Source organism: Chrysemys picta, chromosome 3 (assembly GCF_011386835.1).
Source record: "Chrysemys picta bellii isolate R12L10 chromosome 3, ASM1138683v2, whole genome shotgun sequence".
NCBI lineage: Eukaryota > Metazoa > Chordata > Testudines > Emydidae > Chrysemys > Chrysemys picta.
The window spans coordinates 202,694,958-202,709,731 of record NC_088793.1 but is presented as its reverse complement, the minus strand read 5'-3'; the positions used below and the strand labels follow the sequence as shown (position 1 = coordinate 202,709,731).

General features: G+C 48.4%; 1 protein-coding gene across 8 annotated transcripts in view; it reads left to right on the top strand.

The window, feature by feature from the left end:
- Window positions 1-7,087: 7,087 nt before the first annotated feature.
- The window catches only part of RRBP1 (ribosome binding protein 1), a 55,957-nt gene continuing 48,270 nt past the window's right edge, over window positions 7,088-14,774 (top strand). For 2 of the 8 annotated variants that reach the window (XM_065589808.1, XM_065589807.1), the window contains exon 1: window positions 7,208-7,423. The gene's annotated coding sequence lies outside the window, so the exon portion shown is untranslated. Of the gene's footprint in view, window positions 7,424-7,895; window positions 8,058-8,371; window positions 8,839-14,774 lie in introns of those variants that run through there. The other 6 variants (XM_065589810.1, XM_005287453.5, XM_005287455.5 and 3 more) reach the window with 5 other exon arrangements.

The window sequence follows — 14,774 nt, the reverse complement described above, 5'->3', positions numbered from 1 at the left end:
CTAGATGATCTCCTGAGGTCCCTTCCAACCCTGATATGCTATGATTCTATAAGCTGTTTGCCTCATCTTTTTAGATGGGGAGTTCTCTGGGGTAGGGGCTCTCTTCCTCTGTGTTTGGAGGGGTTCTGATCTTGGATGAGCCCTCTAGGTGCTTCTAGCAAATAAATAGTCCAAATGGGTGTGTGGTCCTTATAGGAATGATCTATGTAGTTACCACAGGTATCCTCAATCGCACATTTAATTGGTACTCATAAGTGGTATATATTTGCACAAAGGCTTATCAGTACGTGCAGTAATTGTAAATAACAGGGCTATGACCCTGCTGAGGACTGTCTGTGAAATGTAAAAACCATAAGAGTGACCCTAGTTGTTTCTAACTATCACCAGCACCAACGCAGAGAATTAAAACTGCACATGCCAAGTTGGAGGTATTATTTAAAAGTGTATAGTGACATCAGACTCACTTTTCATGGCCAATTGCTGCAGCTTTGCACCAGTTCAAACAATTACTTCTGGCCAGAACTGAAATAGTGTTGATGGTCTCATCCCACTTTCTAGTTGTCTACATATAAAAACCGCATCAGAATACGATGTGATTGACAGCATCTGCTCGGGACCAGAAGAGAAAAAGTGGTTTAGGTCTGGGATGAGATCAGGAGTGAATTTCTCATGAAAAGGCAGGGGGAGGAAGGGAAAGGAGAAGAGTTGGACCCTTTCAAATCTGCAGCCTAGTTGCAAGGTGCGATTTCAACCTGAAAAACTGTACAGCAGTTGGAAACATCTAAATAAAAAAGTCTAGTAAACTATTTAAGAGGACAAAATGCAAGAGAAAAAGGACACTTGAAGAAATGGAAATAATGCAAATTTGAAACTGATCAAAGGCAATGCTTTTCACACAATGCACAATTAGTCTGTGGAACTCATTGCCCCAAGATAACATGGAGTCCAAGAGTTTAGCAGGATTCAGAAAGGGATAGGACATGGGTAACAGGAATATTCAGAGTTGTCACAGGAAATAGGAAAAAAATAAGGACGTTTTGGAAGGGATATAAATAGACTTGGAAAGATTAGATTTTTATCGGTAAATGTCGATGAACATCAATTTCACCGTACACACATAAACCAATGAAACAATATTTCCCTCTATAATAATCAAAATGTATGGACAGGTAAAAGTAAGAAAACTGTTGCTTGCGAACATATTGGAATTTGATTTAAGGATATTTACTTTGTCAACGTCACATGCCAGAATAATCATCTGTGTTTGAACGGTTATAAAGCTTTAACTTTTGGAATCCCAGCGTCTACTGTCGTTAAATAATTATTGCCCGACAGCCCCCCCCCCCCCCGCCCCATCATCTAACCCAGCATAAGTTTGCGCAATTGTGAAAATGTAAATGGATAAAAACGGGGGGAGGGAGGGAAGCTTAAAAATAAACATTGATATTATCCATCAAAATGATAAAAGAAATGAATCGATCAAATTCTGGCCACGTGTAGCTAGAAATGCCCTCCCACCAGAAACATTGAAGAGTACATCTCTCCTGGTGCTGGAGGGGTGAATTGCAGCCTGGTGGATGTATGCATGCTAACTGGCATTGAGTTAGTGAACTAAAATGTAGCAGTGTAGCCATGAGGTGTGAGTGGCAGGAGGGTAGCTGCTGAGTTAGTGTCTAGGGTCCACGCTACGATTGTGCTCAGGGTGACTAACCCATCCTGCTGCCGACGCCAGGGCATACGCTGCTATTTATAGCAGCTAGCGTGACACCAGCTAGCGTGCATATGTCTCCTGGAGCTCCAGCTCGAGGGTAGATGTAGCCTGAGAGAAGATTAGCAGACAATGGAAGGAGAAAGGGTAACGGAGGACATGGGCTATTGGGGGGGAGGGGCAGGGAGTGGGAAAGTGGGGAACATTGCGGGGGCAAAGGAGGGTACAATGGTGAAAACAATCATTTCGGGGCTCACAATCATTTGTTGTCCCACACCGAAGCGCTGGGAGACTGAATGTCATGAAGGACCCCTCAGGGCATCAGCCCACAAACCGGCATGTGAGCTGGGTCCCCTAGCCTAATGTTCCTTTTGGGCACTGCATGGGATTGTTCCCTTATGGGGAAAATGCCTTTTCTAGCCTTCCAGTGCAGCCCAGGGCACGCTCCACGCCAAGTCAGTCGCATTACCAGAATTGTTTAGGGGAGCGCCTGCCTCTGTCTGCCAATTTCATCTAGTAGATGCTTTGCCTTCTGCTTTGAGCATGGTTCATTTACATCGCTTTCAGTCAAATAATGAAAAACTCAGTGTGCTGCTGGGAATCAAACAACGGCAGTGCTTCCTAGATAAGCCCATAGACCACCAGTGGGCCACAAAGCCATTGGCACCGTGAATGGTGGGCAGGAAAGGAAGAGGGGCCTTTTATGCCGTGCTCCACACAGCCTGGCCAAACTGGAGAATGGCTGTTGCAAAGGAATTTCCTGAGGTATCCCACTGCATCCACACAGCTGTTGCAGGAGGGGCGCTAACTTTCCGGATGTGCCCGGCGGGGTGCAAGCCACATATGCAGCACAGCTGTGGGCAGCTCCTGCTGTCCCTCAGGGAGCGGAAGAGCAGTGCGGAGTTGAGACCAGGAGCTCTCTCGCACTGCAGGAGGTTTTGTGTCCAGCTGAGCATGTCCGCTGGAGAGCACAGGGAGAGCGGGGCTGGAGAGCTGCAGGAGAAGAGCAATCTCCCGTGCCAGGCTGGGGATTCAAAACCTTCAGCAAATTCAGTTTTGCCACTTGGCGTCTCTGCTTCCCCTGTCTCTGCCCCCAGTGTGAACAGGCTGCCGGGGCAGTGATGCGATCCAGCTACAGTAACCCCATGCCCTTCCATTACTGCACTGTACTGCTCGGCTTGTTTTGTACCCGTGCTCTTAAAATGCCAGTCCGCTAGGGCAGGGAACCTGTCTTTTGTCCGGCACAGTTCTCCTGTTGTACAGGGCCTTTGGCCCTAGGACAATAATCAGTGCCACTGCTAGCCCAGCTCCTCCCCACCATGGCTTTGCCACTAGGCCGCATTGGGGATGTAAGCAGTCTTCGACACTCCTGATTAAACATCCACCGAAATCAATGGATGGACATCGTCCCATTGACATCCATGGACCCTTACTCAGGCTGACATTTTGCTCCTCCTAGATATTAAAGCTTATGGGCCAGAGAGTCCACTCTGATTCCGTCCGAGGAAGGGACCCAGATATCAGGGATCTGCTGGTGGGGTGCGACACGTGGGGAACTCTGGCTTTTGGGCATTACCGGTCTTCACCTCAGCCAACAGCAGCGTGTCTGTGGAGCCTCTCAAGCTTTGTGATATCAGGGACCAGCTTGCTGTCTTCCCAAACCGTGTCAGTGAGATCTCCAGGACCGGCGCCAGTCCCTGCACCGGTCGTTGAGAAACACTGCTCTAGAGGAACTGAGATGTACACGTGCGTGTGCATGAGGGATGGGGCAGGAGCACCAGCAGCCACTTTCCATGGCATCAGGACACCAAACCCATGAAGAATCCCTAAATCAGATAATGCTGCTTTGGTCAGTATTACCATACACACTGTCCCCCTGAGCCGTGTGGACTTCCCTGGCTCTGAATAAAGGGTGTTGGACTCCAAGGAGCTCTTGGGATACATGCAGATCCCAGGGTATCCGAGAGGGCTCAGCCCTATGGTGGGAGAGAGGAAGGGGAAACTCCCACCATCTGATGGATTAATGCAGTGGAAACTCGCTGAGTTTCCTGTCTATTTGTAGTCCCCCTCACCCTCACACCTTCCCTCCCCCCGGCAAAGGACTGTCCAGTCTTATAGAAGAGCTGGTTGGGAATTTTTTAACAAAACATTTTTTCCCCTGAAAAAAGCTGATTCATCAAAACTGAAACTGTTCGCGGCAAAGAGCCTGTTTCCACACCTTTCCTGACTCAAAAAACGTTGGAAAAAAGTTTCCAAATTGTCAAAATGAAAAGGCACGGGGGGGGGGGGGGGGGTTTGGTTCAAAGCAGCTTTTCATTTAGAATGTGCACTGAATTTATACCAAGAAATTGGTTTAAAAAAGAAAAGAAAGTAAAAAAGGGTCAGATTTGTATTGAAAGGTTTCAAAATGATCAAAATCAAACGCGTCACAAAATGATCAAAACCAAATGCGTCACAAGACCGGAACTGAAATTTGGTTTGGTTTGTCGTCTTTGTGAACATTTTGAGATTTCAACTTTTCGTCCTGTTGTATGATGGGAAATTGTTTCAAAATCTCAGAATTCTCCTGGGACAGCAAAACCATTTCCCGCCCACTCCCAGTTTATAGGATTATACTAATTAGAGACGATGTATATGAAAAATAAATACATCCAGCCTCCTGGATGCACCATAGAAACCCTCACAATTTGGATTGCATAGTGTTGAAGCTAGATTTATCCATTGTGTTAAATCAGCCCCTGGCCCTAATTCTAAGGCTAATGCTGTACTGTCTCTCACCATATCCCACTTGAAATTAAGTCCAATAAAGGAGTCTTTCTTCCCAGGGAATGTGACAAGGAGCAGGTCTGCAGCGTTTCACCAGCACTGAGAATGCTATATATATTAAATAATGACTTAGGGTCTTTTATTTCTTAGTTAGAATTAGGCTTCCAGACCTTTTTGTGCAGGCAGTAATTTAAGCCTTGAAAGATCCCCTTCCAAACAAGCTCTAAAGTTGCGACGGTAACTCGAATGGGGAAGATTTTGAAAAATAACGAATGACTTTTATGTGTCTCATTGAAGCACACACACAAAAATCCTACACCAGCCTTAGAGTTTTAGGTGGTGCCTGCCAAAGAAATTTTCACCCTCCCACTCCCAGAAAGTGATCACACAGGACTGAGCTGAAGACACCGTGGAGGGCCAGCGAGGTTATTCTATAGGACAGTTAACTGGCTCATTTTAGATAAGAAGGGGATGGGATAGCCAGAGGTCTGAATGTCACCACCAGGTTCCTGCTCTACAAGGCAGCACTACATGTGTGCTGGTGTTCTTGCACAGCTGCCTACATTTCCAAAAGTTGTGTTAGGGACAGCTGTCTGCACAAGCCACTAGCGTGATGGTTGGTACTTAGGTGCAGAGCCTCAAAAGGTATGTAGGCATCTCCCTCCCTTTGGCCCTGATTCAGCAAGGTTCTTAAGCATATGCCTAACTTTAAACACGTGAGGAGTCCCATTGGCTTCTGTAGAAAAACTTATGTGCTTAAAGATACACAAGTGCTCAAGTGCCTTGCTAAATCAGGCCCATGCGCCCCGATCCCAAAGCTCATGCAGATTCAAGAGCTTTACAGGGTTAGTAGTGGAAGGTCTCACTGTATTCGAAATCACAACAGCTGGAGGGCTCTGGGGGAATTTTAACACTTACACAGTGTTTTGCAAACATTAATTAATTGTGACAACTCCTGGGAAGGGGCGAGTTGGGGGGTTGGGAAGTGTATCCCCGTTTTTACAGAAAGGGAAATTAAAGCAGAAAGGCCAAGGCCAAATTTTAAAGTGTCCAATAATTTTGGGTGACTGACTTGGGACACCAGGGCCTGATCTTTCAGATCAGCTGGGGCTAACCAGAAAGCCCTTAAAATTGATCCTACGTGAAGCAATCTCCTTGTGAATAGATATAACTTGTGGGCAGGTCTGACAAGTCTACTTATTAAACTAATCAGGAATGTTTCACTATTTACCTTGCTCTCCCTCCTTTTGTTTGTTTTATCCACCTGCTCTCTTGGTATATACAAGACTGTAAACACTTAGAGGCAAGGCCTATCTTTTTATGATAATGTGTGCACCGTGCCTCGTACAAAAGTGATCCCCAAACAGGACCTAAAGGCGCTTATGAAATAATGTTCCAGTATTTGACCAAATTGAACATGCCACAAAGTAATGCCTGTGATCCCAAACCTTCAGTCCTTTCTAAGATCCCAGTTCTGCCATCATTTAAGCACGTGCTTATCTTGCTTAAGCACTTGGACACAGCATGGTCTACTGGACAGAGCACTAGACTAGGACTAAGGAAACCTGGTTTCTATTCCCAGCTCTGGGCAAGTCACAGTCCCACCGTGCCTCAGTTTCCTCCTCTGTAAAATGGCATTAATGATACCGACCTTCTTTGTAAAGCACTTTGATATTTACTGATGAAATATAGTATATAAGAGCTAGAGATTATTAATTTAACTCAGGTTTAGGTCCATTTATGTCAATGGGATTATTTGTACAAGTAAAGAAAATCATGTATTTAAATATTTGCAGGAACAAGGCCTTAGGTAATAGCCCCCTCCCCTCACTTTGAAGTTAAGGAGAGTTTTGCCTGAGTTAGGATGGCTGAATCCTGTAATCACTCCAGATTATGAATTATATACTCATTTCATTTCTTTCCAGTGCAATAGCACTTAACAACCCCAGTACAAAAAGCCCTTAGGTGCCCTAACAAGTGCAATCATCAGCCATAACCAGATAATATTTGTAGTGCCTAGGGCACTCCAGCCAGGATCGAGGCCCCCTTGTGTCAGGTGCTGTACAATTGCGTAATGAGAGACAATCCCTGCCCCCAAGTGCTGACAATCTTTTATTTAATTATTTTCATTCCTGCCACCCGCACAGTTGACAGAGAAGAGGCCGGTGCAGAGCAGAGGAGACTCCAAGATGCCCTAGTAAATCATGCAAAAAGAAGAACAGGAGTACTTGTGGCACCTTAGAGACTAACAAATTTATTAGAGCATAAGCTTTCGTGGACTACAGCCCACTTCTTCGGATGCTATATGCATCCGAAGAAGTGGGCTGTAGTCCACGAAAGCTTATGCTCTAATAAATTTGTTAGTCTCTAAGGTGCCACAAGTACTCCTGTTCTTCTTTTTGCGGATACAGACTAACACGGCTGCTACTCTGAAACCTAGTAAATCATGTGTAACTAGTAGGTGTAACAGGGAATGCCCTTCCTTGGTGCTATTCTCCAGGTCAAAGCCTGCAGCTGGCAAACTACAACTCCCATAATTCCACTCGCCTCCAGCTGCCCCATTGGTCTCCCTGCTCATCCACTCGCAAGAGTCCTGGAGCCCTCCCTCCAGCTGTCTTCTCTCTCACTGGGCCGCCGCAGGCTTGACTGGCGGGGCTGGCACCAACCGCAGCAGGTCCATGCTGAGGGCGGGGGCGGGGTGGAGGGAAGCCTTGGGAAAGGCTCGGTGCCAGCGTAGAGGAAAAAGTGCCACGACTCCACAGAGGCGGCGAGCGGCGGAGGGGTGTTGGGGGGCTTTGGGCATCGGACGGGGCGAGGGCAGCAGGGCGCATCACCCAGCCAGAGGCGCTGTCTCCTCCAGCCTGGGCGTTGCATTGGCAGCTGCAGAGCTTGGAAGGGGGCGTCTCGTTGCACCGGGGCGAGAGAGCGAAGTCTGAGGCTCCAAGTCAGGTAGGAAACTCGAACCCCCAAAGCCATCCTCCCCTTCACCCCTGCTTGCAGCGAGGCTGAGCCCGGGATCTCAGCCTGCCAGCGCCAGCCTTCCGAACTCGGGGGCGCTCCGCGTTCCATGGAACCCGGGTCAGCGTTCCATGGGGTCCCCCAGCGTTCCAAAGAGTTCCTCGTCAGCGTTCCAAAGAACGCCGGGCCGGGACACCCCACAGCGGCGGCTACAGCGAAGTGGGACAGAATCAAAACTGGTGGGGTGTGTGTGTGGTGGCGCAGAGGGCAGCGATACCTCTTGGAAATCCTAGATCTAATGGGGGAACCCCTCCCCGGCTCACACTACGCGCCTACCCAGCAGCATCCCTCTCCCCCCGGTAGCGAGTGCTCCGTTTCCCCTGGGAAGCGCCGGGTGAAGTTGTGTGGCTCCAGCCACGTTCACAGCTGGAGCAGGAAAGGGTTACATGGCAGGAGCGCACACAGCTGACGTTGCTTGACTGGAAGTCTCCAGGGGATTTAAATGCCTCCTGGAAGCCTTAAGCCAGGGCTGGATAATTGCGTGGAGCCAGGGACCGGTTTGGCGTGAGATCCGCTGGGAGGCGGCCCCTGGACTGCGATCCTTTTGGAGGAGGGGGCTAGAAAGGTGGGCACTGGGGCGGCTTCAGGCTTTGCAGGGACGTCACGAACTGCGGCTTCGTGCCCCAACTCCGTGTGTACGCCTCTCCCTGGCCTGGGGCGCCGGGGGGCAGGCTGCAGGGGGAGAAGGGGATTAAAACGTGGCGGGGGAGTTTGCAGAACAATTTAAGGCGGAGTTTTCGCCTCCCCCTCCCGTCCCCTCCCCGGGGCGATCCGTGCCCTGTCTGCCGAGCCGCCGCTCACTCCGCTTTCATAAGCGGATCGGTTTGCAGCGAGCTCGCGGGGCGGGGGGTGTCCCTTCCGGATGAATGGGACCGCGCTGTGCCAGAGGCGGTGCGGAGTGACGACGTGTTCAATCGGGGAGGAGGGGCGCTTACCACTGCCCCGGACCCAGGGCACAGCGGACGAAGCCCGCTCCATCGCCAGTGCTTCTTTCCTCCTCTGCTGTTCAGAGCCCACGTCCCCAGTCCCTTCGCTTCAGCGCTTGCGAAGCGGGGCGGGGGCGGCTAGCCATGAGCTCGGCCCGCTCCCTGAAAGTGCTCGGGGAGTCCCCGATCGCCGCCCCCGCGTGTCCCTCGCCTGCAGCCGCTGGCAACCCCTTCCACGATCGCTCGTGGGCCACTGGCTGCTGCCGGTTTCCGGATGGATTAGTGGCCGAGCCCTGGCCGCTGCTCTCCCTTGGTGCAAGCACAAGGCTGCACCAAATAAAGACCGAAGTGTTCCCTTCGGGGAAACTGAGGAACGTCTGCATTTCCCTCCGCCAGAAGCTTAACGGAGGGGGGATAAAGGTAATATTTGCTTAACAAACGGGTTAGCTACAGATGTGGATTGTGCTTCTGTGTAGCCTCTGTTGTAGCTGGTCTTATGAAATCCTGGAGGGGTAAAAGTTTTCTCTTTATCTGGCTTAGGGTGACCAGATGTCCTGATTTTATAGAGACAGTCCCGATTTTTGGGTCTTTTTCTTGTATAGGCTCCTATTACCCCCCACCCCCTGTCCCGATTTTTCACACTTGCTCTCTGGTCACCCTATCTGGCGTACCCAACAAGGAGTTACAGCTCTGTGTCCAGGGGTAGTAGCTGAGAGGCTGTCTCTGAAATAGCTTGTCCTCAGAGCTAACTTTCTCTCCCCACTGAAACAGTCATGGCAAACTTTTAACAATCCCATCTGCTGCAAATATTTGAAACAAATTCCTTTGACCATAGTAGGAGCTGATCTGGTGAAATCCTGTAATCTGATTAAATACAGTTACAAGAGGTCACAACCATGACAGGATTTTTTTTTTTTAAGGGAACAAAGGCTTTCAGCTGTGTTAACCCATAAAACGAGCCATTGACTGGTGCAGAATTAAATGATAGCAATACAGCACAGGGAGGGTACTAGAGATGTGAAAACCAGTAAGAACAGAGAAATTCTACAGAGTGATTCTGTAATTGACTGTATGGCCAGTCAGGCTTGCCTGCATGTTGTCAGTTGAATGATTGGGACCTAGAGGACAGAGCACTGGACTGAGACTCAGATCTGTGTTCTGTTCCTGCTTTACTACTGGCCTGCTGGGTGCCCTTGGGCAAGCTGTCACTTTTCTGCCTCAGTTTCCCCATCTGTAAAATGGGGATACTGATACTGACTTCCTTTGTAAAGTGCTTTGAGAAAAGTGCAATAGAAAAGCTAGGTATTATATGTAACTAATGCATCTGGAATTGTGTAGAAGAAGAACCAGATATTTACAGGAAGGAACAAAGCTCTAATGATGGCCTTGAGAGAGAAAGAGTGAGTATAGGAAGGTACCCAGGAGCTTGCAGTGAGAGGTCTCTTTGGGTTGGGTATACATAATGTAGAAGCAGAATAATAGTCTTGTGCCAAGTAGCTCTCATGGGACTGCCTCTGGAGTATGGCATTGTTCTTGAAGAAAGTGGCCAGAACTGATCTCCGATCACATCAGAACAACAAAATAAAGAAGACGGGTAGAAGAGACACAAAGGTAGCATAAATCTTTCATAACACCTTCTTACTTGAAATACTCTGTAGTCACCTGAAGCTACAAATGCTTGAAGGCCCTAGCCATTAAGAAGGGAGATGTATATTGGAAGACTTCAGCAAACTATCGCAAACTTTTTAACAATAGCTACTGGAGGATTCCTTCCGAGGGAAGATGTGACAGTTCCACTGTTGGGTATCCTTAACACTAGACCAGTGTTTTTCAACCTGTGGATCCCTGAGAATCTGCAGACTATGCCTAAGATTTCCAAAGTGCTCCGCACCTCCATTCAAAATGTTTTAGGGACCTGCAAATGAAAAAAGGTGGAAAACCACTGCACTAGACCATGCACGGCACTGCCAAATGTGTAATAGGGGAAGTATCCTGCCTTGACAGAGAGGAGTCTAGAGATCTAATTCTCTTTGTGAACCTCAACTTCCATAGTTATCCTAAGTCTAAACTTACTTAGTAACATGATTTGTATTGATATTAGCTTTACAAAGACCGTAGCTCTTTAAAGAGAACGATCAGGAAAGCTACGGTCATTGTAACATCTAGAAAATAACACAAGTACATCTTGCTGGAGCAAATGCAGTGAAGAGAATGAAGGGAGCAATCATCTTTTTTACAAAAATAACCCTTTGGAAATTGAATTCCAGACTGTTTCCTTGCCAAAAATCATTTACTTATGAGAGCGGAGGGGCTGCTTCTGAGGTCTGACATTGAAACGCTACCTTTTTTGGGGGTGTGGGATAGGGTGACCAGATGTCCCGATTTTATAGGGACAGTCCCGATTTTTGGGTCTTTTTCTTATATAGGCTCCTATTACCCCCACTCCCTGTCCCGATTTTTCACATTTGCTGTCTGGTCACCCTAGTGTGGGATAAAATTTCAAGGACGCTAAAAATGTGCTAAAAATAGGCAACGTTTTAAGACCCTAACAGGGGCCTGTTAGACTCCTTTTTAGTAAAAGCTGCAAAAATATACCGGGGGGGGGGGAAATAAAGTGTAAAACTACCACTACACAGCTGCAGTTGCCTAGCTTTTGCGGTGGCTCGTTAAAAGTGCCTACACAAGCTTAAGTAACTTATAACTGTAATACGTGGGTGGGGTCTCTTGTGTGAAAGGTCACTGCATCTCATTGCCAATACTGAACAATATTAAATGCCTCTTTGGAATGTTAATATGTAAAAATGGAGCAGATCCGAGAGAGGTGTATACTTCTCTCCTCCTTAAGCCATGGCAGCATCTTCCTTCCAGAAGTGTGTGCAGTGGGGTAAGGCTCTGTCAGAGGTATCCGCTGTGCATTAACAAACCACTCCAGCGTCCCTTTCTGGCTTATGATGTTGCCAGAATCCCTTGAAAGTTTCTGTTTGCAGGATCAGGTTCACGCTCTCTTTGCAGAGGCCCAGTGATGTTAATGAGAGTAAAGACTAGTGCTAGAGTAACTGCCCTTTTGAATACTCCAGGCTTGAGTTTTTTAAACCATATTATTGCCTCTTGTGTTTGGAAGGATGAGATGGTCTGCTTCTTTGGTATCCTAAGAGAACACTCAGTGTAAGGTTTGGATGGTCAGTCAGCATCCACCTCCATGGATGTGTGTGAAATACACTTTTTAACCTGTTTGAGGTGGCTCCGTCAGCCACACGCGGCTCTGTTGCCTGCAGTCATGCATGGCTGTGGAGCTGGACAGAGAGTGACTCCAGTTCACTTGGTAGCTGAAGTGTAACTTCTTTTTTCCCCTTGTGTACTTTAACTTCAAAAGCCTTTGGGGGAAGGGAGGGGGGCCTTCTCTGGCAACTGATGGTGAGAATAAAACGAAGTATGGAGGGTGTGATCAGTGAGACGTGACTTTCTCTGCAATAAATACCCTCCCTCCACCCATTGTGCAAGTTTTTAAATGTGGGGTTTTTTATTGACAAGGTTAGGGGCTTCCATTTTAAAAACTAGTGGGTGGAGGGGGGCTCCCCATTAGAGTGGGGTTGGAGTTCAGTAGCACTTTTAACTTCTACATCAAGTGTAGCTGTTTTCTTGTCCCGGAGTTGTTGGCTTTCTTAATAACTGTTGTCCTGCTATTTCAAACTAACTTTTTATGCACCTATTCTCCACAGGTGTTAATTGAACTACTCATAATTAACAACTACCAGTGTGAGGAAAGTTCTGCAGGCTCAGGTCTTAGTTTGCCATTCTATTGGAATTTACTTCTTGATTTTTTTTTAAACTTTGCCTTCTGTTCTGCTAAAATCATCCCTGATTGTCATGCTGCTAAACACCGCAGTAAATCAGCTTGGAAGACTCCTCCTGGGATTCCTTTTGTGTCTTTCGCTTTCTGGTGTCACTAGAACGGTCTGTGAATTATGGCGCCATCTTTGATATTCCAAAACGGCTCCTTCATCTCTGGCATTGTTGCATTAGCCCAAGGTTACCATGCTGTGATACCAGATACTGCATCCACTCACGCTCTAACTACAGGAAATAGCTGCAATACTGCTCTGAGGTAGTTGGTGATCCCTTATGAAAGTCAGTTACTCTTGGAAACCCACATCATTTGGTATTAAGGAGCCATCGAGCCTGAGTTTTTAATGATGACCACGTTGCTGTAGGTATCTTTGGAAAGGCAAAGACAACTCTTCCAAATAATTATGCACAGCTCTTTAAAAGAGCTGGTGTTAGGGTAAGCACATGAAGTCACTGTAGTCAGGTTGCTTAGAAGTTTTCTGGTGCCTTTCCTTATGTCCTAAAGATGTTTAGATGCAGATGTAACATCAACTTTAATGGTCATAATAATGCAGTATATCTGTACTGACTCAGGGCCAGGTCTTGCAAAGTCTTACCCAAATTATCCTACACGGTTATGTCTACACTTGCAGTAAAAACCCTATTGCAATGAGTCTCGGAGCCTGGGCCAACTGACTCGGGCTCATGTGGGTCTGGCTGTGGGGCTGTAAAATGGCAGTGTAGGCGTTTGGACTCAGCCTGGAGCCCGGGCTCCCAGACTTTCCCTCCTTGTCCAAGCCTGAGCGTCTACAGTATAACTTTACAGTCCCACTGCATGAGCCAGAGTCCGCTGACCTGGTCCGGCTGTATTTAATACAGTGTAGACGTGCATTTGAGTTGCGTTTAAGTCCATGCTGAACTCTCTGCAGGACTTAGGCCCTTTGACTTAGTGTGCTGGAGAGGACAAACCTTAAGGCTGGCTGTTGCCTAGTGATTATTAAAAATGCCTTATTTCTGTCTTCTCAAGAAACTGGTCTGCCCTCCTTTGAGTACGATTGAGGGAATGAGGCTCTCTGTGTAGCTCAGCTAGACGAGTGTAGTTGTCATATATGTTGTTGTTGAGCTAGTGAGTAGCAGCTTCCTAATTAAGGTTGCCTATGATTAGCTGGAAGCAGGAGTAAAATGTATTTTTTTCCCTTAAGCGCTATAGCAGGGGTTCTCAAACCGGGGTGGCCAAGGCTGGTGTTAGACTTGCTGGGGCCTAGGGCCGAGGCTGAAGCCAAAGACCGAGCCTCACCACCCAGGCCAAAGCCCCTGGGAAGGGGGCCTAAGGTTATGTGTCTCCTGCCCAGGGCAGAAGCCCTTGGGCTTCAGCTGTCGCCCCCAGGGCGGCAGGGCTGGGGTGGGTTTGGGCTCTGGTCCCCGCTCCTGGAGTCGTGTAGTAATATTTGTTGTCAGCAGGGCCGGTGCTACCATTAAGGCAAACTAGGCAGTTGCTTAGGGCGCCAAGATTTGGGGGCACCCTGTGGCAGCTCTCCCGCCCCCTGCCCTGAGGCACCCCCCCCCACGACAGCTCCCCGCCCCAGCTCACCTCTGCTACGCCCCCTCCCCGAGCGCATGATTGCCGCTCCACTTCTCCCGCCTCCCAGGCATGCGGCGCCAATCAGCTGTTTGCACGGCTCCCCGGGCCGGGGGGAGTGGAGAGCTGCTGCGGGGGGGGGTGGGGGGTGGGAGGTGCCTCAAGGCGGGCAGGGTAGCTGCCGCAGGGCTCCCCACCCCAGCTCACCTCTGCTACGCCCCCTCCCCGAGCACGCCGTCGCTGCTCCACTTCTTCCACCTCCTAGGCTTGCCGCGCCAATCAGCTGATTGGCACTGCAAGCCTGGGAGGCGGGCGAAGTGGAACGGCGACTGCGTGCTTGGGGAGTGGGCGTAGGAACGCTGTAAAACAAAACAAAAATTGGGCGCACCGCTTTTTGGCGCCCCCAAATCTTGGCGCCCTAGGCAACTGCCTAGTTTGCCTTAATGGTAGCACCGGCCCTGGCAGTAAGATGTTCTTGCCCTCAAGAGTTTACAACCTAAATAGAAAAGACAAAGGGTGGGAGAGGAAACTGAGTCACAGGGTGGGGAAGTGACTTGCCTGGGGTCACCCAGCAGGTCACTAGCAGAACTGGGGAAGGAATCTGGGTCTTCAGAGTCTCAGGGCAGAGCCTTATCAACCCTGTGTTGGAAGGCAGTGTCATTACTCCTAAACTTGTCACTGGCAAATCTAAATCTACCACTGGTGGCTGATAGATGTGGGAATGGATTGGTGACCTACTCTTAAGAACTCAACGTTCCTAGCCCTTATGGGTGAGAGAAGAGATCCTGTTTTCTTCTCAGCCACGAAGGTTAGAAATACAGCTTCATACTGATTTCAGAGTATTCATTAGCCAACAAATTATAGACGCTGATGAAGTGGCAGTGCCAATTGTGCTGAAGTTAGACGTGACTTGTAGTGTTTAATTTCACAACTCTCCCAATATATAACCTTA